Source organism: Erpetoichthys calabaricus, chromosome 18 (assembly GCF_900747795.2).
Source record: "Erpetoichthys calabaricus chromosome 18, fErpCal1.3, whole genome shotgun sequence".
Taxonomy (NCBI): Eukaryota; Metazoa; Chordata; class Cladistia; order Polypteriformes; family Polypteridae; genus Erpetoichthys; species Erpetoichthys calabaricus.
The window spans coordinates 42553427-42579882 of NC_041411.2; the positions used below are offsets into that span (position 1 = coordinate 42553427).

The 26456-nt window shown below is 39.6% G+C and overlaps 1 protein-coding gene across 1 annotated transcript in view; it reads left to right on the forward strand.

The window, feature by feature from the left end:
* Nucleotides 1-23808: 23808 nt before the first annotated feature.
* nos1 (nitric oxide synthase 1 (neuronal)) overlaps nt 23809-26456 on the forward strand; it is a 66623-nt gene continuing 63975 nt past the window's right edge. The window contains exon 1 of the mRNA XM_028824481.2: nt 23809-24118. The gene's annotated coding sequence lies outside the window, so the exon portion shown is untranslated. The remainder of the gene's footprint in view (nt 24119-26456) is intronic.

Sequence of the window (26456 nt, forward strand, 5' to 3'; positions counted from 1 at the left end):
GAAAGGCTCAAACAAACGATGGCGCAATACACATGCACATGTGTTTGGGGTTATGAAGTCGGCGATTTTTCAAGTAGAACTTTTGCGACACTTTATTACGTCAGTAATAAAGATCGCATTAGCGCAAACAGAAGGTAATTAATCATCAGAACAGGTGTAATTGAAAAAATAGCAGGATAAATCGAGGTCAGATATAAAAGGCAAAGAGTGGAAAACAAAGTCTTTTCGCCTTCGCAACTTCATAAACACGTTCACAAACGTTGGCGCTATACACATGCAGAGCAGATTATGAAAGCAGTGGAATTCGAAAGGCTCAAAAAAAAAAAACATATGCGCGATACAAATGTGGAGCAAGTTAAAGAATATGAAAGCAGGAAAATTAGAAACTATAAAAAAAAGAAAGTAAAGATCGCAGTAGCGCAAACAAACAGAAATTAATAATCAAAAAAGGGAAAATAATCACCACGGACCAGGCGTCATTGAAATAAAAGCAGGACAAAGCGAGATCAGAAATAAAAGACAGAGTAGAAAACAAAGTAAAACGTCATAAAGAGGTGTTTCCTTTGGAGGCATTAGCTCTCCGGAAATGTGTTCTTTTGAAATTGCGGCATGTTAAGTAACCGAAATATATAGAAATATGATACAAAAGACGATATCCCTCCCATAGTGATTACGGCGGTACAAAAATCACATGAGAGAAAAAAAGGATATACTTTAGCTTTCTTTACTGACAATTTTACGCGGTTACAGACGGGAAGCTTATGACAGACTCTATCAAGGTGGGATCTTGATTTATGCAGGCTACCATCTTTCGTCACCACGCTTAAAGGATTTTCTGAACGGATGACATAATCTTCCGCCCAACAGCTTCAAAGTGTATTGGCAGTAGGTCCATCCCTATATACTGGTTGCTCCACGTGCAGGCTCTCTTTCTGGTCTCCAAACAAGGACAGGAAAGGACTCAAACCCCACCTTCAAAAAATACAGGAATAGCACAATGCCTACATGCAGTTCTCATTCTCCCAACAAGGAAAGAAGATTTTGTGCTGACAGAGGACAGAAGTATACTATTCTGTCTTTAGGCTGACTATACAATCCTCCAGTTGTCTTTGGCTATCTAGTCCTGTGCTTGGCTCGGCAATTCTAAATGCTGAGCCCCTGCATACCATACTTGGTCTGCCTGTATGAATGAATTCATAACAGTGTGCACAGAGACAGTGACATTAAACTTAATATTATAACAAACCATCCTTTGTCACTGGATCTGTGACAAAAAAAAATACTTGAAAGTCATATCCACAAAGCAAAAGGTACTTAATCCCCCTTTACAGTGTAGACATTTCAAGATCATTTGTGGAAATGTGAGGTGTAGTGCCACTATAGCTTCTGTACCATTCATCTAATACCAGCGTAAATATTAACAATGACAAGTTACAGTACATTTGGGCAAACAGTTACATTTAATATGGTGTTACTAAATAGTGATCATTATATCTCATCAGTGGTATCATAGCATCAGATATTATAATTCTATATAGCATCTTAAAAGATTTCACTATTCTTTGGTAACATTTCTAAATTCAGTATGTTGCTATATGTACCCCACCCTTGGGTGTCTGATCCCTTTTATGAGTTATAATAGTTGTAACATAACTCAGATGCTATTCTAGATCTATTGCTATGATTATTGATTGTTTTTAACTAGTATTATTGCATAATTGTTCATTATTTATATCCTTCCCAACTTCACTATTGGAAGTTCTATTCCCTTTCAGTTTACAATTTAACATTATTGGTGGTAAATCATTTATATCCTCATACCTTTGAGCCCCTCTTATAACATTTTCAAGTATATTCCTAAACTGTCTATATTCATGCCTTGTCCAACCCAGTGGTTTGTAGACAAAGTCTTTTGCTTGGTGGCTTTGCAGATTCTTCTGTACAAACGTGTGACTGCTTCAGGAAACTAAAGTCTTTGCCATTTACTGGAATAGAAATCTTAAACAGTCCTTTTGCCATTAGAGAGCTCATGAGATGCACATATGGTGACTGTCCATTTTTAGCAGAGGAACACTTCCCTCTAGGCTTGCTTTGGATTCTGCATTCATTCATGGGAGCCTTCAACAGCTGTCATCTCACTTCAGTGGCATGTTCACAGCCTGTTTCTGTTAGAGTCCATAAAAACTTTGTTTTTCTGCAGCACAAATGTCTGCCCATATCATGGCTTCAGATTTACTCAGCTGGACTTACAATCTTTCTTTGACTCTGCACTTCTTCCACTCTGGAAAAGCAAGTCATTTCTTCACCAGCTGTTATCAGGTATGTGCAGCAGATCAAGAGTCATTAGTGCGCAGTACAGTCTCTTTAAATCTTCATTTGTAGTACACCACCTTCTCGTCATTGATAAAACTTTACCACTGGCTTGGAGAGACCTTGGCACCATTAAATTGAGTGGCCAAAACTAAAATACTTACTAGGCTAATTAAAGAAGGGTGAAAGGTATAGCAAATACATAACATAAAACAATTATTTATCAATCATATGTATAATACAATGCAGCACTATTAATGACAATTCTAGACCCGCAGTTCTCAGTCTCATATCATAAATAACAGAGATAAATTAAATACGGTAAATTATTACATTTAAACTAGGCTAATGAAATATTTCTTCAGTAGGATAATACACTAATCAAAATTAACACATTACATCAGTTATACATTACAGATGTCTTAAATTATAACAAGATGTGACATATTTGAACTTGAGTGTTTCCATAGAACAAAAATCTTATAATATCTATACCATATAACAAACTGTAGCTTATCTGATCAAGAGACAAATCTTTTAAATGTCTTTAAGATATTACAATAGCACAGTTCATATAGACTAATGGTTCTAATGTATAACTGAACATTCTATTTAACTATGTGCATTATAACTGAGCATTAACCTTAATACATTGATATAATAACAAATCTTCATAAAATTAATCACTTACAGAGACAAATCAAAACATGTATTCAGTTCTAATATATTTCGTAATTACTGAAGTGATAATAATAATCATTTGTTATACATCAAAATATGTAAACCCTCTATACTGTTTTTATATGAAGACTAGAGAAAGAAATCAGTCTAGTTTAAAAATAGGAACATTTAACTTTTATTTTTTCATTTAAACATTTTTATTATACATGATGTTATACCCTTACACTTGCACTAATCAGCATGCAAGGAAATAATTCCAATAACTGCTGTTCATTAATTTATGACTGATAATCAAACATTCACCACCCTATGATAAGATTATTTCTAATTTCTCTGCCCAAACTTGCTATTAAGCTATTTCTTGCAGCTTCTATAGAAAAAATAGTTGTTTTTTTTTTTCATTGTTCACAGGGCTTGCTGAATATGGAGGAAAAAAAGAACATCTATAGGTTTGAGTTACATTTTATGCTTATAATGCTTTATTTAGATTTTAAAAATGTTTAAAGTTTTAACTCTTTAACTGAATATGCGACTGGCTGTCTTTTTGCCTTGCAAGGGCATAGGTCAGTTTTTATTTAAACACTGCATCCGCTTGTAAGCGTCAAAGACATTCCAGGCTTCACTGCCTAAGCACCAGTTTGCATTACAAATATTCTTATGATCACTTTTTTCTTTGCAGATATTCACATGTATTACTAGTACAATTAAATTTGAATATGATGCCCTATTACTATAACGATTATGTTATTATTATATTATTATAGTATTATATGGGACGTCTCCCATCTTTTAGAGTTTTCCTTCACATTATTGATTAGTCAGCTGACACACACAGACGTACAAATGACATAAACACGCATCTGCCACCCCAGACTCTGTATGAAAATAATTTATTCTTCTTTTATTTTCTTTGCTAGATTCTAAATCCCACTTCATGCCCAAGCAAAATTACTTGGCTAAACAGAAGTTCTTTAAACAACATTCAGCACACTGGAGAAAGCAACTGTTCACAAACAATCAGCCTTCACTCGTTTCAGTCATTTCAACATACAGTATTTGGCAATTGCTTCATTCTTTCAAACATCTTCACATATTCACATACTCACGTTCTCTTTTACAATAGCACTTCATTCACAGAATAAAGTTCTCTTACGCATGCTATAAACTCACTCGAGGTTGTGCTTTTTTGTTTATCTATAAGGTTTCACCGTGCAACGCACTTAAACACGTCTTTTCCTTCATGCTTATTATTACAATCAAACAACTTCTCAGGCCGCAAGCTGGTATCACTTTCATTAAATTAGGAGTACTTCTTACCTTAGTTTCATACGCGCTAGTCTCCAGATCATGAAAAAGTCCGTAGCGAAACCGGGTTCAGCTACAATCAAGGAAACACTAATTTCTGTGGCGATCCTAGTTTCAGCGACAATCAAGGAAAATCCACTCATCGGGAGATCATGCAGCACAATTCCACAACAAGAAAGCATTCCCATCAAAAGTTATGCGGTCACAAAGAACATCCTGACTTAACAAGGAAAAAATGCATGCTCGAACCTTTATTTCATATCAAGTGTGCTGACCACGGCGCCACCATACTCTTCCTTTATAGTTCCTAAAATACACAACTTCCATTCATGCAAAATCAGGCACATTCTGCTTATCGCAAAAACTTGTCTCCCTTCTCATTTAGTATTATTAAAAGAGCATTTTTCCTTTAAACTTGATCAGGGTTTGAAAGGAAAAATGTTTTGTACGTTTACAAGCCATAAACAAAAGTGGAGACATTCTATTTGCTTTAACCCAATTACACAAATCGATAATTATCTGTCTTTGTCATGTGAGAAACTCTCTCATTTTTAAATTCACACTTATCCAATTAATCCCTTCTTAAAAAGTATGGCCAGTACTCACCGGAAGGTAAAAGAGGTATGTTTCTCATTGCAAGTTTTAAAACCAAATGTATTTATTCTTTTTCCAATTTTTAGTTATTGCTCTTTGCATTACAGTTTCTTTTTAAACATTAGCTTATAACGTAGGTTCGTAATTTAAGCTATATTTAAAAGGCGATTTCAATAATTTCTGTGTTTTTAAGCACATGGCATGTTTCTTTAGCAGTACAATATGCTGTAGGTGGGGGTTGCCAAAACCTTTAACCTTTAACCTTTAAGGCAGAGTGATTAGAACAGTTGCACCGCTCACCGACTGCGTTTTAACACGTGGACAAACCGTGTACATTGGATTTCTATTATGCCATTAAAGATTTCTACAATTTATTTTAACGAGTGCGTTCGAGCCGTTATGGATTTTTATCAGCATTTATACCGTTCATCTGTAAGTAACCAACTTCCAGACCCGCTGGATGCAGGATTGACTCATCAAACGGCAAGGTAAGTGCCGGCATGTCTGCCTGCCTGCATCAAATCTTAACGCGCAGCTCTTTATTGCTTTTACAAAGTATTGTTTCTAATGGCTAAATGATGCAACTTATTTTAATAACAGTGTTCCCCAACACGGCATTTACTTTTTTCAGGCAGATTTTGGACTTCATCCAGCAGCTAAATAACCTGTGTTGTCCATTAGGGTGCCGTTTCATTTTATTCTGGACAACCAGTCTCGTGCTATAAATTTAAAACTGTTGTTTTCAATTTATTTTTGTCCGGTTTAGTTTCGTTGTTTATTCCCACATTTATAATTATGCTTTGAACTTAAAAGTCCACTTGCATACCGTAGTTAGCACACTCTACCGTGAGTCGCCGATAGGTGTCGGTTTTCTTTCAAGCCCCATGCACTGTGGCCTATATTACAAGACCGCCTCTTGTATTTTGACGGGATTAATTAATATCCCTATTCCAATTAGGGTCAGGCATTTTAAGGCAGTATAACTCTGTCACGGGAGTTCATGACAGTGTGCGCAACCATCCCGATGCACTCAGCATCTGACCGACCTTCCATTTCGTCATTATCAGAAGCATATTTTATATATATACAGTACTGTGCAAAAGTTTTAGGCAGGTGTGATAAAATGCTGTAAACAAAGAATGTTTTCAGAAATATAAATAATGATTGTTTATTGTTATCAATTTACAAAATGCAAAGTGAGCGAACAAAAGAAAAATCTCAATCAAATCAATATTTGGTGTTACTACCTTTTGCCTTCAAACCAGCATCAATTCTTATAGGTACACTTGCACAAAGTTAGGGATTTTGTAAGATTCTAGTCAGGTGTTTGATCAACCAATTCTACCAAACAGGTGCTAATGATCATCAATGTCACACGCAGGTTGAAACACAGTCATTAACTGAAACAGAAACAGCTGTGTAGGAGGCTTAAAACTGGGTGAGGAACAGCCAAACTCTGCTACCAAGGTGAGGTTGTGGAAGACAGTTTCATGTCATGGCAAAATTGAGCACAGCAACAAGACACAAGGTAGTTATACTGCATCAGCAAAGTCTCTCCCAGACAAAGATTTCAAAGCAGACTGGGGTTTCAAGATGTGCTGTTCAAGCTCTTTTGAAGAAGCACAAAGAAACGGGCAACGTTGAGGATTGTAGACACAGTGGTCGGCTATGGAAACTTAGTGCAGCAGATGAAAGACACATCAAGCTTAACACCCTTTGAAATCGGAAGATGTCCAGCAGTGCCATCAGCTCAGAACTGGCAGAAACCAGTGGGACCCAGGTACACCCATCTACTGTCCGGAGAAGTCTGGCCAGAAGTGGTCTTCATGGAAGAGTTGCAGCCAAAAAGCCATACCTCCGACGTGGAAACAAGGCCAAGTGACTCAAGTATACACGAAAACATAGGAACTGGGGTGCAGAAAAATGGCAGCAGGTGCTCTGGACTGATGAGTCAAAATTTGAAATATTTGGCTGTAGCAGAAGGCAGTTTGTTCATCGAAGGGCTGGAGAGTGGTACAATAATGAGTGTCTGCAGGCAACAGTGAAGCATGGTGGAGGTTCCTTGAACGTATGGGGCTGCATTTCTGCAAATGGAGTTGGAGATTTGGTCAGGATTAATGGTGTTCTCAATGCTGAGAAATACAGGCAGATACTTATCCATCATGGAATACCATCAGGGAGGCGTATGATTGGCCTCAAATTTATTCTGCAGCAGGACACCGACCCCAAACATACAGCCAAAGTCATTAAGTACTATCTTCAGCGTAAAGAAGAACAAGAAGTCCTGGAAGTGATGGTATGGCCCCCACAGAGCCCTGATCTCAGCATCATCGAGTGTGTCTGGGATTACATGAAGAGACAGAAGGATGTGAGGAAGCCTACATCCACAGAAGGTCTGTGGTTAGTTCTCCAAGATGTTTGGAACAACCTACCAGCCGAGTTCCTTCAAAAACTGTGTGCAAGTGTACCTAGAAGAATTGATGCTGTTTTGAAGGCAAAGGGTGGTCACACCAAATATTGATTTGATTTACATTTCTCTTTTGTTCATTCACTGCATTTTGTTGATTGATGAAAATAAATGATTAACACTTCCGTTTTTGAAAGCATTCTTTGTTTGCAGCATTTTTTCACACCTGCCTAAAACTTTTGCACAGTATTGTATATTATATATATATAATATACGGTTATTAATTTAGCCACAATCCTGCCGACTACCCCAATTTTGTTTCCTTTGGAGGCAGTAGCTCTCCGGAAATGTATTCTTTTGAAATTGCGGCATGTTAAGTAACCGAAAAATATAGAAATATGATATAAAAGGCGATATCCCTCCCATAGTGATTACGGCGGTACAAAAATCACATAAGAGAAAAAAGGATATACTTTAGCTTTCTTTACTGACGATTTTACGCGGTTACAGATGGGAAGCTTATGACAGACTCTGTCAAGGTGGGATCTTGATCTATGCAGTCTGCCATCTTTCATCACCACGCTGAAAGGATTTTCCGAACGGATGACATAATCTTCCGCCCAACAGCTTCAAAGTGTTTGGCAGTAGATCCATCCTTATATACTGGTTGTTCCACGTGCAGGCTCTCTTTCTGGTCTCCAAACAAGGACAGGAAAGGACTCAAACCCCACCTTCAAAAAATACAGGAATAGCACAATGCCTACATGCAGTTCTCATTCTCCCAACAAGGAAAGAAGATTTTGTGCTGACAGAGGACAGAAGTATACTATTCTGTCTTTAGGCTGACTATACAATCCTCCAGTTGTCTTTGGCTATCTAGTCCTGTGCCTGGCTCGGCAATTCTAAATGCTGAGCCCCTGCGTACCATACTTGGTCTGCCTGTATGAATGAATCCATAACAGTGTGCACAGAGACAGTGACATTAAACTTAATATTATAACAAACATATTATAACAAGAGGTTAAAAAAAGGGGGCCACACACATGCAGAGCAGGTTGGAGATAATGAAAACTGGAATTCAAAAGACTCAAAAAAAACGTAGGCGTGAAACACATGCAGAGCAAGATACAAAATATGAAAGCAGAAAAAGACGACAATGTCAAAAAAAGAAAGTAAAGATCATGTTAGCACAAACAAAGAGAAATTATTACACGGGAGAAATAACTAAAAGGCAAATAGAAATCGAATATATGGACACAGGTGATAGATATGTCAGAAGAATGTAAATATTGTAAAGCTTTGAAGTTTAAGTCAGAGAATTTCAAAAACGGGGTTTACCTCACATGAATTTATTGGTTACTTTGCAAAAAAAATTATTAACTGCTGATGATGTAGATCGCTTTGTCTGTGCTGAAATTTCAAACAGAGAAACCTATCCTGAATTATGGTACAAAGTCATTAAACATGTCTCACTGACCTCATTTAAAAGATTCAGCATATTGGGACCTGAAAGATTCCAAATATTGTTTTTACATAAGTTCTGAAATAAAAGTGAAACTAATGAAATAGCAACAATTCAAAGGAAAAAAATCTTAAAAGTGCGTATCCGGAAAACCAAACATGGGGGTTGGCGAGTGAAGCGAGCAGGGGGCAAAGCCCCCTAGTTTATTTTAATTTTGAAATGTTTAAAGTTCTTGCTCAGGCACATTTTTCATGTAAGACTTCTGCATGCAGGAGTCTTGCCTTTAGCTGAAATTCCAAAGCGGGAACTTAATGGCTATCTAGCCTGGGGGAATACAGGTGGCTAAGATGAAAGACCAAGGATGGAATAGAGGCCAGATGCTGAGATGAAGGGACATGAAAAAATCTGTGCTGGCCAGCAGATGGATGAGCGGGTATTGTGCTGAGTCTGCCTGACCTAGCTCATTGGGAACTACACACCCACTGGTCCAGGAGGCTTGCATGTTGCTTTCTCTCTGTGATTTTCCATCCTTAGGAGAGGTCATCTCTTTCTGTCTCTCTCAGCTGCTTCATTCATGCAAATGGTCACGCTATCTGTTTCTACCTCACCATCCAAGAACCATGTCGAACCAGAGACAAACCAACATACAAAGACAGAGAGCCACCTGGTAACCTATTATGCAGGATATATGAATATTATTTTTCCAGCAATCACATTTTGCTCTGCTTATATTTTGGGCATATTATCTATAAAACATGAATAAATGTGTCTTTTGCTGCCTGTTCTGGCACTCTATCTAAATGCCTGGGGGTACAGATGTAAAAGAAACAGGGAAGTGTTGAAATATAAAAGCAGTCAGTCCTGACAGTGTGTAAACAGAATGGGATTTGAAGCATTCTGTTATGGTTAACGTAATAAAGAGTCTCATAGGAAAAAATAGGGTCAATTTAGGACCTAACTATGTCTAAACAATTGATAAATACTATATATGTGTCTGAATTTGTATAACAGATTGTCTCCCATAGATAAAATCAGAAAGACTTCTTTGAGTTTGAAAGAAAGTATGGGAACCTCTTCAGCAGTCCTTCGCTAAATATTAACACTCAACCATTTCCACATGAGACACAGGATGCAGTAAGCAGAAGAACGTTACTGTAATTAGAATGCAAGGAACAAGTAAATAAATAAATCTATCTACTGGAAAAAAAAAAACACGTAAAGTCTGTCAGAAAGTTCTTCCCTACTGGACAATGAGACAAGTCAACTTTGCCTGCCAAAAAACTTGTAGGACTGATCTTTCGTACTGGATTGAAAAGGTGTGGCCAAAGGTCATCTCTGTCATTTGTATAAGTTTTCCCTTGATTTGATAGACAGGAATCTCCTAGGTGTCCACGGGTGTCCACTACGGTGTCCACAGCTTAGAGGAGAAACTGGACCCACCACCTTTTAGACTCCTCAGTGGTTTTATGGATTTCAGAGATTCGTTCCCTTTGTGGGACCTAGGCTTTCAAGATAGAAGCTCTTTTCAATTGGCTTAACACAAGGAGTTTACTATAATTAGTACAATATTGCTTGTCTATTTGTCTTAGTTCTTGTTTCCCCAATTATTGTTTAACTGAAAACTTAAACGTTTGTTTACACTTTAAATCTTATTGTTAAATATGACATCCAGCTGTGTTTATTGTTTGCATGAATCCAGCAGAACTATAGTTTTGCTGTGCCTTGGCAGCCTCTTTTCTTTTATTAAGCAAACAGTATTTTTTTACAGTTACTTCATTTAATTTCTACTTTCTAACCTAAAGGGCTACTCTGTTCTGTTCTCTTGATAGGATATTGGCCTTTACCTTCTTCATGATTTTAGTGGGTACACATTTTACAAGGAGGTAAGAAAAATTCTTTGCAGAATGAAGCAGTGTGCAGTGAGCTTTTATATGCAGTGTGTGGCGGGTGGCCAGGTTCCATGCCCGGCCAAGACGCCTCTTCTACTTATGTTCCAGGGGAGCAGCCATGGGCTCCTCAGTACCTCCCCCGGGACGCTTGGTGGCAGCCTCCCTGGCTGACGATGGTGCCTCAGTTTCCAGCAGGGTTTCATGGAAGATGGAGTTCTCCACAACCCTGTGGGGATCTGGGGTGGCCGCCGGGGGGTTCTGCATGGATCCTGGAGCCAGCCTGGACAACTCTACAGCCCCGCCCGGAAGTGCAATCAGGAACAGGTAATCAAGCACCTGGAGCACTTCCCGGTAAGCTATAAAAAGGACCGGCAACCACCAATCAGGGCCAGAACTGGGAGGAAGAGGACGAGGTTGCCTGGGAGGAGTGGTGGTGCCAGAAGAAGGGTTGTGTGTTGTGGTTTAAGTGCTTTTAGGACTGTGTATTGCCTGTGGGGTTCACAGGGAAGACGTGCCCCACAGGTGAAGAAAATAAAAGTCTTGTGTTTTTACACATGCCTCTGTGTAAGTTTGTGCCGGGTCGGGCACTATACAGCGCTCTTTTCACAAGCGATAAGCGAAACAACTGAAGTTTAATGTGAATGCAGTTACATGAAATTGACACTAAAATTCACAACTGCACCTTTAACAAATTCATTGGGTGCCATTATAAGATATTTTTTCATAAGGTTAGTCATGCATCTGTTGTATTGATGCTTTACCTTTGCTGCCAGCTTGCATTTCACTTTTTGTCAATGGGTCAAAACTCAGTCTACTTCAGCATTTTCAAAGGGCACAGTGGAAGCATTAAAAGAATGAAAAAAAAAAAACTCAAAATAAATATTAAAAAGTGCAAATGTGCATTCAAACAGCTGACAGACCTGACAGTCTTCACCATTAAAGGAATACTCCACCCAAAAATTATATATTTTTTAACATTTACTTACCTAATGTACTTTCTAAAGATGGCTGAGAAAAAATTTTATCTTGTGGTTTCATGCAGAATAGGGAGAAAAAAAGTGTATATAGTATGATACAATCCAATAGTGACCAATGCTGTACAACAGAAATATGTCCATAGAAAAAAGGAAAAAATAACTCATGTTAGTTATGTTGCATAAAGCACATATCAGCTATCCAGTCCTGTGCTCAAAACATACAAAACACATGTTTTCCTTGGCTATAATATTGTTAAATATATATTTCCAGAAAAATCAGCACATATCATAAACAGGAAACTAAAGGCTCATAGGATAGCCCTTTTGGATCGGATGACAGGACCCTTGAACAACGAATGAGAGGTGAATATTCAATTTAAAACATGAACATTTTTTCTTTTCTGTCAGTACATAGTATATGAGGTAAGTAACTATTATTTTTATTTTTGGGAGGAGCATTCCTTTAACACTTCTATATGTCTTTAGGGTTCATATTTCTCTTTCACATAAACCCAGACTACAATGACGGCAATAGCATATTATCAAATGTTCTGGGAAACATCTGAGTGATTTAGGGGAAGAATTACAGAACCTCAACTGTTTTCCTCAACTTTATTTTCTCTATCTATTTGTCCATCATCAAATTCCTTTGAACTAGTTCTGGGTCAAAGTGGCTAGAATCTTTTCAAGTAGCATTGGGCACTAGGCTTAAATCAGACCAAGGCCAAATTCTAAAATGAACCTGCTTGTGCTTGAAGTAGTGTGGAAACACCTTTCATTCCAAGGAATAACTTACAGTAGGTGGTCATGAGATGCCTGCCAGTACTGAATGCAAAACTGCATCCAATGGTGGTCAAGACAGCAATTCATTACAAAACACATAAGCAAGTAAACACATTTGTATCAACTATTTAGGTAAGCCAATGAATGATGCCATCTGTGCATCATATTAAATCTCAGTCCAGAATCCATTCATGTGTAGCTCTCAGCTGGTGGAATGAGCAGACCACCGGCATTTGAACTTCTGACTCCATCAATGTTTAAGAAGCATTTGAAGACTCTTTTGCTTGGTGAATTTCTCTCTTACTGATATTAGCTGTTAGGTTTTTACTATGGGAAAGGAGCCATATAAATAAAAAGTATTGTTATTATTATGATTATGATTATTATTATTATTATCTAGGGATTGTAACTCGCTTATATTTTGTTCTGAATTCTACACTTGTGATGATCAATTTTGTAACCTTTTCCTGTAACACCTGTTCCCAAAGATCATCCAGATTGATGTTCACTCAATCATGTTGACTTCTTTTGTAAGTCACGAAAATAAATATAAATATAATATTGGATAAAAAAACAGACTACACAGAGAAACCTTTGTATACACAGGTTGGGGATTAAAATTAGCCTCTGGCCAGTCCTTCCACACCTCACCCTTTAAAGAACAACAAGATCACAGGTCTCCTGACTTAGAACCACAAGCTGCCCCACACACACTTATACAGTTGACATTCTGCCCCTTGCCAACTATCTCCTTTTTCCTTCTCTCTGTTAGGTGAATGATTACTTGAATAAACATTATATCCCTGATAAGTTCAAGTCTGGTTTTAGAACAAATCACAGTACATAAACTGGTCAAAGTAGTAAATAATTTGTGGGTTTATGTGGACAGAGACTGTATATCTGTTTATTTTTCTTAGACTTCAGTGCAGCATTTGACAGCATAGACCACAGTATTCTTTTAAATCTCCTTAGACAATAGGTGGGTCTCTCTGGCAGCATCTTAAATTGGTTTCAGCCTTATTGAACAGGTATAAAATTGTTTGTTAGTTATGATGATTGTACTTCAGAGACCCGTAATATTAAATATGGTATAGCAGAAAGATTTATTCTGGGTCCGCTGCTCTTTTCAATCTAAACACTTCCATTAGGTCAGATTATCTGAAAGCACAAGGTGAGCTACCATAGCCATGCAGAAGACACACAGCTTTATTTATTTATAGCACCTGATGATCCTGATGTCCTTGGCTCTCTGAGCTAATGTCTTACCAGTATTTCCGATTGGATGAATACTAACTTTTTCAAACTAAATGAGGATAAAATCTTAGTGATTGGCAAACATGGAAATAGTGAATACATTAGAAATAAACTTGATCCCTTAGGTTTGAATGTCAAGGTAGAGGTAAAGAATTTGGGACTAATCATTGACTCTGACTTACTTTAAATTACATATTAACTAGAATACTAGGACAACATTTTTTCACTTAAGGAATATAGCAAAAGTTAGACATCTTATAACATTACAAGACACTGAATAATAAGTTCACGCTTTTGTTTTTAGTCAACTAGATTACTACAATGCACTCTATCTAAGAAAGACATAAATTGGTTGCAATTAGTGCAGAATGCAGCAGCCAGAATCTTAACTAGAAAAAGAAAATTTGACCACATCTCACCAGTTTTAGTGTTGTTACATTGGTTACCTGTGTCATTCAGAATTCATATATATAATTCACTAAGCCGCCGACAAGTAGACACCCATGGAAAGCACGCAAGACAGCCACGCTCACCAACTCTAAGACCACTGGATACGACGACAACTCTCAGAGCCACGCCCACCAACTCAGACGCGACGCCTCAGAAAACACGCCGTCATTTATGTTCATCTGTGCTACAGTCCACATGCACCTCTGAGTCACGTTGACTGTTCATAGAGGCGTGTTTCTCACGGATGTGAATCGCTGTATGCAGCGTCTAAAACAGTTTGCGAGGGGTATCCCATGGGATCCTTAAAACAATCCTTTAAAACTGAGGTTAAAACACAATGAAGGAAGCAGTCGTTAAAAACCAATAAGCCCTGTGCCTCTTTTTCATTAGCGTCTCACCTGCTTCACTGATGCAGGCCCTGCAACAGTCGAGACGCTCTCTCAGCAGCTGACCTTCTCTGTGCCTGACTCCACTACTGTCAGTCGCCTGATTAAAAATGGCCTTTTGGTGGGGAGCTATGGACCTGCTATACCACAGGAACACATTGCCTTCGAGCCTGCATTCTCTCTCTCCTCACTCGCTCGCACACTGCACAGGGGAGAAATGCCCACAGCACGACTCCACCCGGAAACCGTTTCAGCCACACTTCCACGCCCCTCGCTACACTGTGAGTGCGATGATTATTTAAAAATGGCCTTTTGAAGGGGAGCTGTGGACCCGCTATACCACAGGATCACCTGTGACATTGCCTTCACATTGTTTTCCTTTTATTTCTGATCCCATCGAGCAGATCAGATACCCAGGCAAACAACACTGAATAATCAATAGCTGCAACTACTTTGCCCGCCCCAACTCCTCACCTGAGTCGGTTTCGTCTGTGTTCAGCAGTGTTTCCCAAACTCGGTCCTGGTGAACCCCTATGGCTGCAGGGTTTTGTTCCAACCGGATTCCTAATCATTACTGCCGGTGAAACTCATCTGGGATAAGTTGGTTTTTCAAACGCAGCCGTGTAGCAGATTAGTCTACCTTGATGTAATAATCCGAGATGAATGCACGCCCCCACGCTGAGTGAAAAGCCAATGTATATTGAGTCTAGAAAACATGATCAGCAAGTCTTTGATAGGCTGCAACAAAATGATGAAAGAACGGGCGCATTTTTTTCACACAAGCTGTGTGTGTGGGTGGGTGTTAGTTAGTTAATTAGTTACTCGATGGATTTCAAGATTTAATATGCACAAGCGGTAACACTGCAAAAGCAGCCCAAACCAGAAAAGACGGCTGGCAAAAAGTGGCTGACAAATTAAATGCGTGTGTATTGTACTTACTGAAAGCAGCGTTACGGATTTTGCAAATGTTCATTTTTTTTCCCTCTGCTTAAAAAATATTTAAAAAGCGGCGTGATTATGCGGTGTATACTACGCCGCGGGTTGGTATGCAGCGTGTAAAACAGTTTGTTTGTCGCGGATAATTTGCCTTTTACTATTACACGAAGACAATTTCTTGTTAATACTTTGTTACATTGATATAGCGGTGTTCTCAGTATTCAAAGCGCTATCCACACAGGGAGGAACCGGGAAGCAAACCCACAATCTTCCACAGTCTCCTTACTGCAAAGCAGCAGCACTACTACAGCGCCACAAAGCAGTTAAAGAATGCACCGGGCTCAATTTTGTTTTCACTTCTGTTTACAGCGATCGGGTCGTAGATAGCATTGTTGCAATGTTACTTTTCTTGGTGGCTTATTACATTACGGATGTTTCACATGTTCATTTGTTCCCCTGTGCTTAAAAGACATTAAAAAAGTGTTTCTCAACTGTGACTCCGGAACATCTCAGTACGCAGGCTATATTAAGCATCAACAACGAAGACTCGCTACATATTAATCTACAAGTACTGACACTTATCTCTACCGACGAAGGAACTTTCACCAGCGTGGCCTTCTTCGTCACAGACGATCCCGCTTTCAGTCATGGACAATTATATGTTGCTCTCTCCAGAGGTCTATCTTTTCATTTTGCAAATATTCATTTTTTTCCCTCTGCTTAAAAAACATTAAAAAAGCGGTGTGATTATGCGGCGTATACTACGCCACGGGTTGGTATGCAGCGTGTAAAACAGTTTGTTTGTCGCGGATAATTTGCCTTTTATCCGCAAAATGCCGCAAAACGCAAGTGCTGAAACTTATCCCTACCGACAAAGTAACTATCACCAGCGTGGCCTCTATCGTCACAGGCGATCTCACTTTCAGTCACAGACAATTGTATGTTGCTCTCTCCAGAGGTCCATCTTTTCATTCACTCACAATGGTATCCACAAACCCACCCCATTTGGACAACTGTGTCGTTCAGGAAGTGTTCACCCATCTAAACATAATTATGCAGCGTATGCTACGCCGCGGGTTGGCTAGTTGACTTTAATACAGTAATCCCTACTCCATCTTGGGGGTTGTGTTCCAGAGCCACCCGCGAAATAAGAAAATCCGCGAAGTAGAAACCATATGTTTATATGGTTATTTTTATATTGTCATGCTTGGCCCACAGATTTGCGCAGAAACACAGGAGGTTGTAGAGAGACAGGAACGTTATTCAAACACTGCAAACAAACATTTGTCTCTTTTTCAAAAGTTTAAACTGTGCTCCATGACAAGACAAAAATGACAGTTCTGTCTCACAATTAAAAGAATGCAAACATATCTTCCTCTTCAAAGGAGTGCACGTCAGGAGCACAGACTGTCAGAAACAGAGAGGAAAGCAAACAAATCAATAGGGCTGTTTGGCTTTTAAGTATGCAAAGCACCACCGGTACAAAGCTGTTGAAGGCGGCAGCTCACACCCCCTCTGTCAGGAGCAGGGAGAGAGAGAGAGAGAGAGAGAGAGAGAGACAGAGAAAAACAAACAGTCAAAAATTAATACGTGCCCTTCGAGCTTTTAAGTATGCGAAGCACCGTGCAGCATGTCGCTTCACTAAGCAGCTGCACAGAAGGTAGCAACGTGAAGATAATCTTTCAGCATTTTTAGACGAGTGTCTGTATCGTCTAGGTGTGCGAACAGCCCCCCTGCTCACACCCCCTACGTCAGGATCAGAGAAAGTCAGCGCAAGAGAGAGAGAGAGAAAAGTAAGTTGGGTAGCTTCTCAGCCATCTGCCAATAGCGTCCCTTGTATGAAATCAACTGGGCAAACCAACTGAGGAAGCATGTACCAGAAATTAAAAGACCCATTGTCTTCAGAAATCCGCGAACCAGCAAAAAATCTGCGATATATATTTAAATATGCTTACATATAAAATCTTTGATAGAGTGAAGCCGTGAAAGGCGAAGCGCGATATAGCGAGGGATCACTGTATACTGCTAATGGTTTATAAAGCCTTAAATAATCTTGCACCGTCCTATATTTTGGAATGCCTGTCTTGCTAAACTGCAAGTTGTAACCTTAGATCTTCGAATGGAGGTCGGCTTAAAATTCAAAAAGCCATGCTTAAAAGAAGTAGTGATGCGGACTTTGCTGTTATGTGCCTAATATCTGGAATACTTTACCAACAGAAATTCTCTAGGCTAATACTGTGGAACATTGTAAAAACTGCTAAAAGCCAATTATTTAAAAATTGCTTTTTTATAACTACATTTTAGTTCTCTTCTGTCTTTTCCGGTTCTTCAGTGTCTGCAATCTGCACCACCACCACCTGATCAAGGCACCATGCAGTCCCCTGTAATGACAGAATGAAGGCGGTTTTCTCAGCTGTCCACAAGACCAATTTCATCAAATCCTATCATGTGAAGCCTGAAAACTAAGTGGAGGGATTTAAGAACATTTATCTTAGATAGAATGCCCAGAGGGGGCTGGGTGGTCTGTTGGCCTTGGAACCCCTGCAGATTTTTTTTTTTTTTCAGCCTAACTGGAGTTTGTTTTTTTCTGTCCTTCCAGCCATCTGACCTTGCATTTTTCTTTTGTTAATTATTCTTTAATATTATTGCCTAATCTTAATTGTAACTTTCTCTGTGATGTCTTGTAAAGAACTTTGAGCTGCATTGTTGTTTGCAAGTCTGTTATATAAATAAATATTGTTGTTGTTGTTGTTGTTGATAGTCAAAGGGTCAGAAACCCTTAAATTAAACCAGATTGCCTGGCACCTAACATCCAATTGCCACCTTTAGTGCCAGTAGCAAAGTTGCTTTTGCTAACACAGCAGCCCTGGAGGTCTTACTGCCACCTAGTGATACACTTTGTTCCAGGCATGTACATCAGTTTGAATCCCCACTACTTGTTCAGATTTTTCACTCTTTCTTAACTCCAAACAGGGTCCTCTACCTGCAACCCTTTGCTTCCTTAAAAGAAAAAAATAATGATAGACTGGAAATAAAAATTAGTCAATGATGGTAGAGGTATGATCGCTGTACTCCACAGAGATTTTGAAATGAAGATGGCCATGGCTGTTGCTCTATTGTGGACCAATAAATTGTTCCTTGGCAATGATTTTGGAATGATTTCTCACTCACACATTACCTGTTCTGTAAATGTGTTTCATACAAAGTGAACAAAAGTCTCCCAGTGAAACTATTTTATTGTCAGATTAGAATACTAAATAATTATATGCATATCTACAATGAGGCAAAGCGTTCACAAATGATATGTGAAGTATTCTTGTAAGACTGCTGACTTCAATGGGTTAAGAGTAAAAACAAAGTGACTACACACGAGGAAGGCCAAAAGTTCAGCAAAGGTCTCTTGGCACTGAGTTAGAAAACCAAATTACTCATCATCTTACCACTGACTCATTCTCTCAGCATTGGGTTTATCATTGGGTACAAAATGGCAAAGTGGTAGCATTTGGCTCCTAAATGGTAAGCGATGGCCAACAAACCAGAGGAAAATGAGACTTTGAGAAATGTACCTGAAATATTCAATAAAAATGTGAACACAGGCATTATAGTATGTGGTAGATCCTCAATTTGTTGTCATATATATTATATTATATTATATTATATTATATTATATTATATTATATTATATTATATTATATTATATTATATTATCCATCCATCCATCCATTTTCCAACCCGCTGAATCCGAACACAGGGTCACGGGGGTCTGCTGGAGCCAATCCCAGCCAACACAGGGCACAAGGCAGGAAACAATCCCGGGCAGGGTGCCAACCCACCGCAGGACACACACAAACACCAAGCACACACTAGGGCCAATTTAGAATCGCCAATCCACCTAACCTGCATGTCTTTGGACTGTGGGAGGAAACCAGAGCGCCCGGAGGAAACCCACGCAGACACGGGGAGAACATGCAAACTCCACGCAGGGAGGACCCGGGAAGCAAACCCGGGTCCCCAGGTCTCCCAACTGCGAGGCAGCAGCGCTACCCACTGCACCACTGTGCTGCCCATATTATATTATATTATATTATATTATATTATATTATATTATATTATATTATATTATATTATATTATATTTATAGGAGATACTTTAACCTTTTCAGCTGACAGACTTCAGGTAAAAGGCTTAATCCTGAAAGGCAAATCAGAATTCAGAATATTTTTCTAAGTTAGAAAGTAATGATTTAGCAATATTCTGTGTTTTGAGAACTTGTGTGCCCAGCTAGCAGAAAGAAAGTCAGGTGTGTGCACTTATTTGGGTGAGATGGTAACTGCCTTTTATTTGACCCTTTTCAAAGAGAGTTTTTCTCTCTGTTCACTTGCCACTTTGTTGGATAAAACTGAGCTTGTAGTTCAGCTACTGCTTTTTTGATACTTTTGGAAATAGCTCACCTCAGTGTCAACAATGGACACTTTGAGAAGAGCTGTGGTTACTTAAATGGAAATTGCCATTTGCTGCTTTATCGCTACTGGTCTCTTGGAAAAGATCCCTCTCTCTCTCTCTGGTAAGAAATCTTTCTTTACAATTTTCGATTAAGGAAATCTGTAACTAGGGGACTGGACCACCTAGAGCATCTTGCTGATATAAAAACTGCATGGACCCTACCAGGTTGTATAATTCTTTGTGCAGCTTATACTGTATTAAACTGCTGTTGGTTATTATGCATATAAATATTTTTAAGTGAAAGCTTAACGCAATGCCATTTTCTGATTGATTACTAACAAGCTGATTGCTACATTTATCATTTGTTATCTGTTATCTAACTATGATCCCTTTAGGACACAAAGGATGCTCTTGCAAAACCCAAAACTGGGTTGAAGTTGAAAACTGAAGGTAAAAGACAGTCCCAGTCAGTGAAGCAGTCAGTCGTAGAGGTTAGTTGTTTTTTTTTTTTTTTGTTTTATGCATGTCTTAAGTGACCTTATAATACAATTAATTATATTATATTATATTATATTATCCATCCATCCATCCATTTTCCAACCCGCTGAATCCGAACACAGGGTCACGGGGGTCTGCTGGAGCCAATACCAGCCAACACAGGGCACAAGGCAGGAACCAATCCCGGGCAGGGTGCCAACCCACCGCAGGACACACACAAACACACCCACACACCAAGCACACACTAGGGCCAATTTAGAATCACCAATCCACCTAACCTGCATGTCTTTGGACTGTGGGAGGAAACCGGAGCACCCGGAGGAAACCCATGCAGACACGGGGAGAACATGCAAACTCCACGCAGGGAGGACCCGGGAAGTGAACCCAGGTCCCCAGGTCTCCCAACTGCGAGGCAGCAGCGCTACCCACTGCGCCACCGTGCCGCCCATATTATATTATATTATATTATATTATATTATATTATATTATATTATATAGCAGTAGTAGTACTAATATGTGTACAGAGTGCAGTGGAACTCTTAGTTGCAGGTCCAAGTACAAGGCAGGGTCGCTAGCATATGTTAGGCAGGAAAATGGACTACAAGGATGCATGTAATGCTCCTTTAGAACACTTCAGGGCAAGATACCCAGCTACTGGTAGGAATGCCTGACCCACTACTTGCAAATCCAAAGAGGGAAAAGTCAGAGTTGGCAATTGGCTTCAAAGAGGAACATATGGGCCCTGCTCTCATTTAGATAGTATGGGCATCTGATGTGCTGTCTTGGAAACCTGCTCCGTGAAGATCAGTGTAAAGCTCAAGTGTGCAGCTAAATGTGGAGTCATTACATGTGATATTAGCCTGGTGTCCTCGGAATAAATGAAAAGTCACCCCGACTCAGAAAGTGATTCTATTACTTGACCTGAAGTGACCTCTGGAAGGGGTTTAAAGACCCTTCAAAGCAGGGGCCAGATAAATGCAGAGATAGGAGAAGAAAAAAGTGAACTCTCAGCTGATGGGAAAGAAGAAAGGCCAGAATCTAGTTTGTTTGCTTTATTGTAGTAGGAAACTGGGCAAACCACCTCAAAAGGTAGACAGGGGTTCAAAACCTGTTTGGGAACATACAAAGAGGCATTATATTTTGTTGTGCTGTTTTTGCTTATTTTGTACTTTATGTATTCATGTTTGTGTATCCCACCTATGTAGTTATTTTTGTAGTAACTTTTACATTTAGCCTTCTGTATGCTCTTATGGGTGTGGAATACTTCCATAAGTGCTTCCTTTGTACACTATCTGATATGCAGTATTCAAATTCCATTTTTTCTTTTTCTTCCTGGGTGTTCTATCAGTTTATCCTATAATCACATCTTACTGCCCACTGTTCAGCGTGCCTATAGGCCTCCTGCTCTCCTTAACAAGCAGCCAGGTCCCACAAGTTCCAGTTGATTTCTGTAGTGGAATACCGCTGAAATTATTTTAATTGCTTAAAAACCCCCAACTCAGATGCCATTAGGGTTAAAACTTGTAGCTTACCACCAATAAAAGAGAGTTTACCATCCCCTATCTAACACGTACACTTGAAGGAGATCTGCGTTACCTGCATGAATACACATCAATAAAAACAGAATGCGAATATATATTTCAAACACACCAACTCTGGGCCGCAATCTTTGAAAATGCATACAGTACCAGTATTTAGTCTACGTTTAAAAGTGACATTTATAGTTTTGTAAAAGAAAGCAGATTTTGTGATTTTATTCAATATTTTCACCAATGTTACCATTGATCTAATAAAGACGCAAATTTCTTTGCCATTTTTAGGGTTTTCATTGGGGGGAGGGGCATTTGGGTTTTCCTGCCACAAGTGACATTAAACTCATTTAAACACAAGTGGGCATGTGAGTGTGACTTGCAATAGATTGGCGACCAGTCCAGGATTGGTTCTTCCCTTCTGCCAGACAGACAAATTTATAAGCATTAACTGTCACTGTCACTCTTAAAAATAAAGCTGCCAATGGAATTCTTCAGGGTGATGCTATAGAAGAACCATTTTGGCTCCCAAAAGAACCATCCATATGAAGGATACAGAAAGAATCTTTATAAAAATCTGTGTCTGATGTTTATAAATCCTCATGAATGGATGGCAACAGATTTATGAAATACCAATGGATTCTTGCTGCATACAATTACACAAGCTAAGTTCAGATTTTCTTGATCTGTCAATGCACTGCTAGGTTGCCTGCTATACATAAAAGATTTCTTATTTTTCCATACATTAGCCCAAAGAACCAGTTCTGTTGTAAAGAACCTTTCACAAAAAAAATTAAATGGGTTTTTCTCAATCAATGGGGCTGCAAGGAGCTACAGTACACAACTCAGTAAAGTGCCATGTATTTTTAAGAGAGTAGGAAAAAAAGTACAAGAGCAGCTGGATAAGAGGCAATCATTTTATCTAGAGCAGTAATAGGACTTGGAGGCTGTCACTGACACCAAACATAATGACAAGAATCACCCAGATGAAATTGGGATTTCTAAACTATTCCCGTATATATTATTACCTGCAAATATTAAAACTGGGATTTATGCAGGATTCTGCCCATGTTGTTACACATGCATATAACAGCAAATGCACACAATGGTGCCTGTTTCTCTAAACACAGGGCCAAGGATAGGGCGTGAATTAGCCACACCATGCAGTGAACAGGCAGATCATGCTTATTGTATACCATGCATAACTGGCAGTCTATGGCGCAGCACTGCTGCCTCAAAATTCCGATCACTCTGTGAGTGAAATTTATACATTACTCTGATGTCCGGTTGTGATATCTACCCCATTCCTCTGAAGGGCAGCTTAATTTAAAGGGCCACTACAAATCAGATGGCTGTGAGTTAATGCTTTCGGACCTCTGCGGCTTTCGACGGGATATGATGTTGTGAAAAACATTTATGAAACCACACGGCGCAGATTTATTTTTTTGTTGTGCCTTACACAAATATCATTGTCACAGAAAACTTTATAAAAGCAACAAATGTGATAAAAAACATCACTTTGTAATAAGCAGAAACAGAAACCTACGCAATATTTTTTTAAAAGTCAAGCCACCTTTATTTTATTATAGCGCTTTTTGTAGTTAACACCAAAAACAGTAAACTTTACAATGCGTGCAAGATTAAACAATCGCCATCTAGTGCACAGTTGATTTACATAATGAGAAATATAGAACATATACTCGAATAGGTGAACACTATACAATAACTGACCATTCAATCGTCTGATACTTTTCGAGCACACACTCCGTATTCAACAGTAGATGCTGGGCAGTGGATTGCTTTAAAATCTGCATTCTGAGCTGTAATTAACGAAGCTCTGTAAACATGTAAGATGACATAACGCAGAACATTATGGGAATGTAAGACTTGCACTTGAAGCGATACAATGTTATATAGCCTTCCGTTGCCATGCAGACTGCGATCCCCTGGAGCGCCAACCTCTGTTCTGAATGCCTGCGCCCTTGTGCCTCCCTGTCTGTTTGCCTCCGATTCTGCCAGATCGCTCGAATCCCTCCACACCCCCGACGCTGGTTGGACGGCGCGACTGCCACATTACGAGCTCGGGCGCTCCTCTCAGGGTCCCCGTCTCACATATTTATAGTGCGTCGTCCTCTCCGGAAAGCACACTTGGCGAACAGCAAAGGAGAGCATCAGGGGGAACTCAGGTGACAGACGACGTGAGGACGGATACAGGTGAGAGTCCATAGGGGCATATGGCCAGGGTGGTACACTTGAGAGTCTGAATTGGTAATAGGACAGATGCAGGTGCCCATCACTGGTAGTGGGGGTCAACATGCCAGAGTATAAGGAAGGACGTAGATCAGAAATTAAAATAGATGATGCTGGTCGACTGTATTGGACCAATTCGCACACACTATATAATATCCGCGGTCCGGAAAAGGACTTTTCAATTCACCGGCAAAATGCCAATGAATCTTTCATTGCTGTCAGACTCAGCTGATGGGCAAACCATTTGTTGCCACAAGCCGAGACTGAACGCCAAACTTAAATATAAATAACGGACTGGAAACCACTGCAATGTTGCGATCTTAAAATTCCGTTCCTTATAAGAAGTGGGACGAGGCTGTGTGCAGTTAAATATTTTGTTCTTTCTGTTGCTTACCACGCTAAGATCTGTGCGTTAAGACACGGGTACCGAACGGTGATTTGGCTTTTCGTGTGACCTTCTGTCAATATTGTCTCAAAAGATAAGGTCAGCAGTTGTCTGTCAGTATAAAAGCAGCACCTTTATTTAATCACGTGTACTTCATTATAGCCGCGCTGACACATATTTTTGTCTGAACGCGGGCATCTCGCTCTCTAGCACACAACTATGAGCACATAGCGGAATTGCTGTCTGTTGTTCTGTTAATTACGCTTTGGCCACTTCGGTTTCCCAGCGATTGCAGATAACACAGCTCCCAACAACCGGTTGAAGTTGACGAAAAGGCTTTGGCTTAGAACATGGACTTCAGAGGATAGAAAAGTTCAGTCACCTGTCAGTCACTTCCACGGTAAGCGTACGATTTCCTGCAGTTCTACAATGTGCGATATTATGATTTATTGTTATTTCTATAATATCCCAAGGATGTTGTTTTAATTTTCATAGCTTGCCTCAATCCATACGTCAAGCATTTTGTTCACAGAGGCTGTGGCACGTCATGTTGCATGATTCTTTACAAGTATTCTAAACTATTCTGTATTTGATGGGCGACGCGCAGTAACCAGAACAGGTTTCGAGTGGAGTTTACATTTTCTCTCCGTGTCAGCGTGAGATTCCTCCCGGTGCTCCAGTTTCCTCCAACAGTCCAAAGATATGCAGGTTAGGCGAATTGGCGAACTTTAATTGGCCCGTGTGTGTTTGTCAAGCGATGGACTGGCGTTCAGTCCAGGGTTTGCTACCTTATACCTTACCTATATGCTAACTGGGATAGGCTCCAACAGACTCCCGCGACCCTGTTCAGGACTACGCAGGTTAGAAAATGATTGCCTATTCTGCACTTGGAGAAGGCTGACGCTGTCTTTTTATGTTCTGCTTCTTGATATTTACATTGCGGAACCCTTATAAGGTCGATATCACCTCAACCTATTGCATGAGAAGATTCGGAAAATGCACGAACAAATGAATGACTAGAGATGGACGCTGCTAAGTTTACAGCCCTGCCTAGTCACTATCAGTATGGAGTTCCCAAGTTATCCCTGTGTGTACGTGAGGTTTTCTCGGGTTACCCTGGTTTTCCTCTCTCATATCTTAAGACCTGCGCGTTGGGAAAATCGGCCACTGTAAATTGGCTCAGTATTAATCTGAGTTCGTGGATGTGTCTGCAAAGGACCTGGTCTATTGCCATTTTCTTCCTTGCGCCCCACGCTGATAGGTCCTGCTCCGACCCCTTGCGACCATAGACAATATTAAGAGGATATTGAAAATTACCATATTCATACATTCGTGTACGTGTCAATCAAACGCAAATTTGCCTATGTTTTATTCTCCTCAAAGCGAAATTGAAATAAAACAAAAAGTCGTTGCCAATCTATCAACCTAGCACACGGACTGTGAGTAAACATGCTCAGTAGAGTGGGACTTGTTTCTCCAAAGAGTAGCGTGTAAATATGAGTGCTTGGCTAGAATCTATAAAGCACTGGCACCCAGTCCAGAACTGCTTTCTGCCTTGGGCTCAGTGCTGCCGGAAGTGCCGCCCCCCAACGACGACGATGTTATGTTTAACTGTAAATTCTCACTTTATTGAAAAGTGTCGTTATATGGCGTTATTATTATAAAGTTACGCTCTGAGGAAACGTGTTTTAAACATTAGTTATTAATTATGTCTTGATAGCTGTTGTTTTTCATTAATAAAGATTAACAAAGAAAATAAGGTGGTTTGTTGTAATCAATAGTAATTAATCCATCCGTTTTAATTCAGTGTATTGGGAAAGCCAAAGTCTGACTTGGCAGCAATTGTGATGGAAGCTTCACTGAATGTAACTCCAGCCAATTTAGGGACTCCAGTCATTTCAAACGTCTGAATTTGCA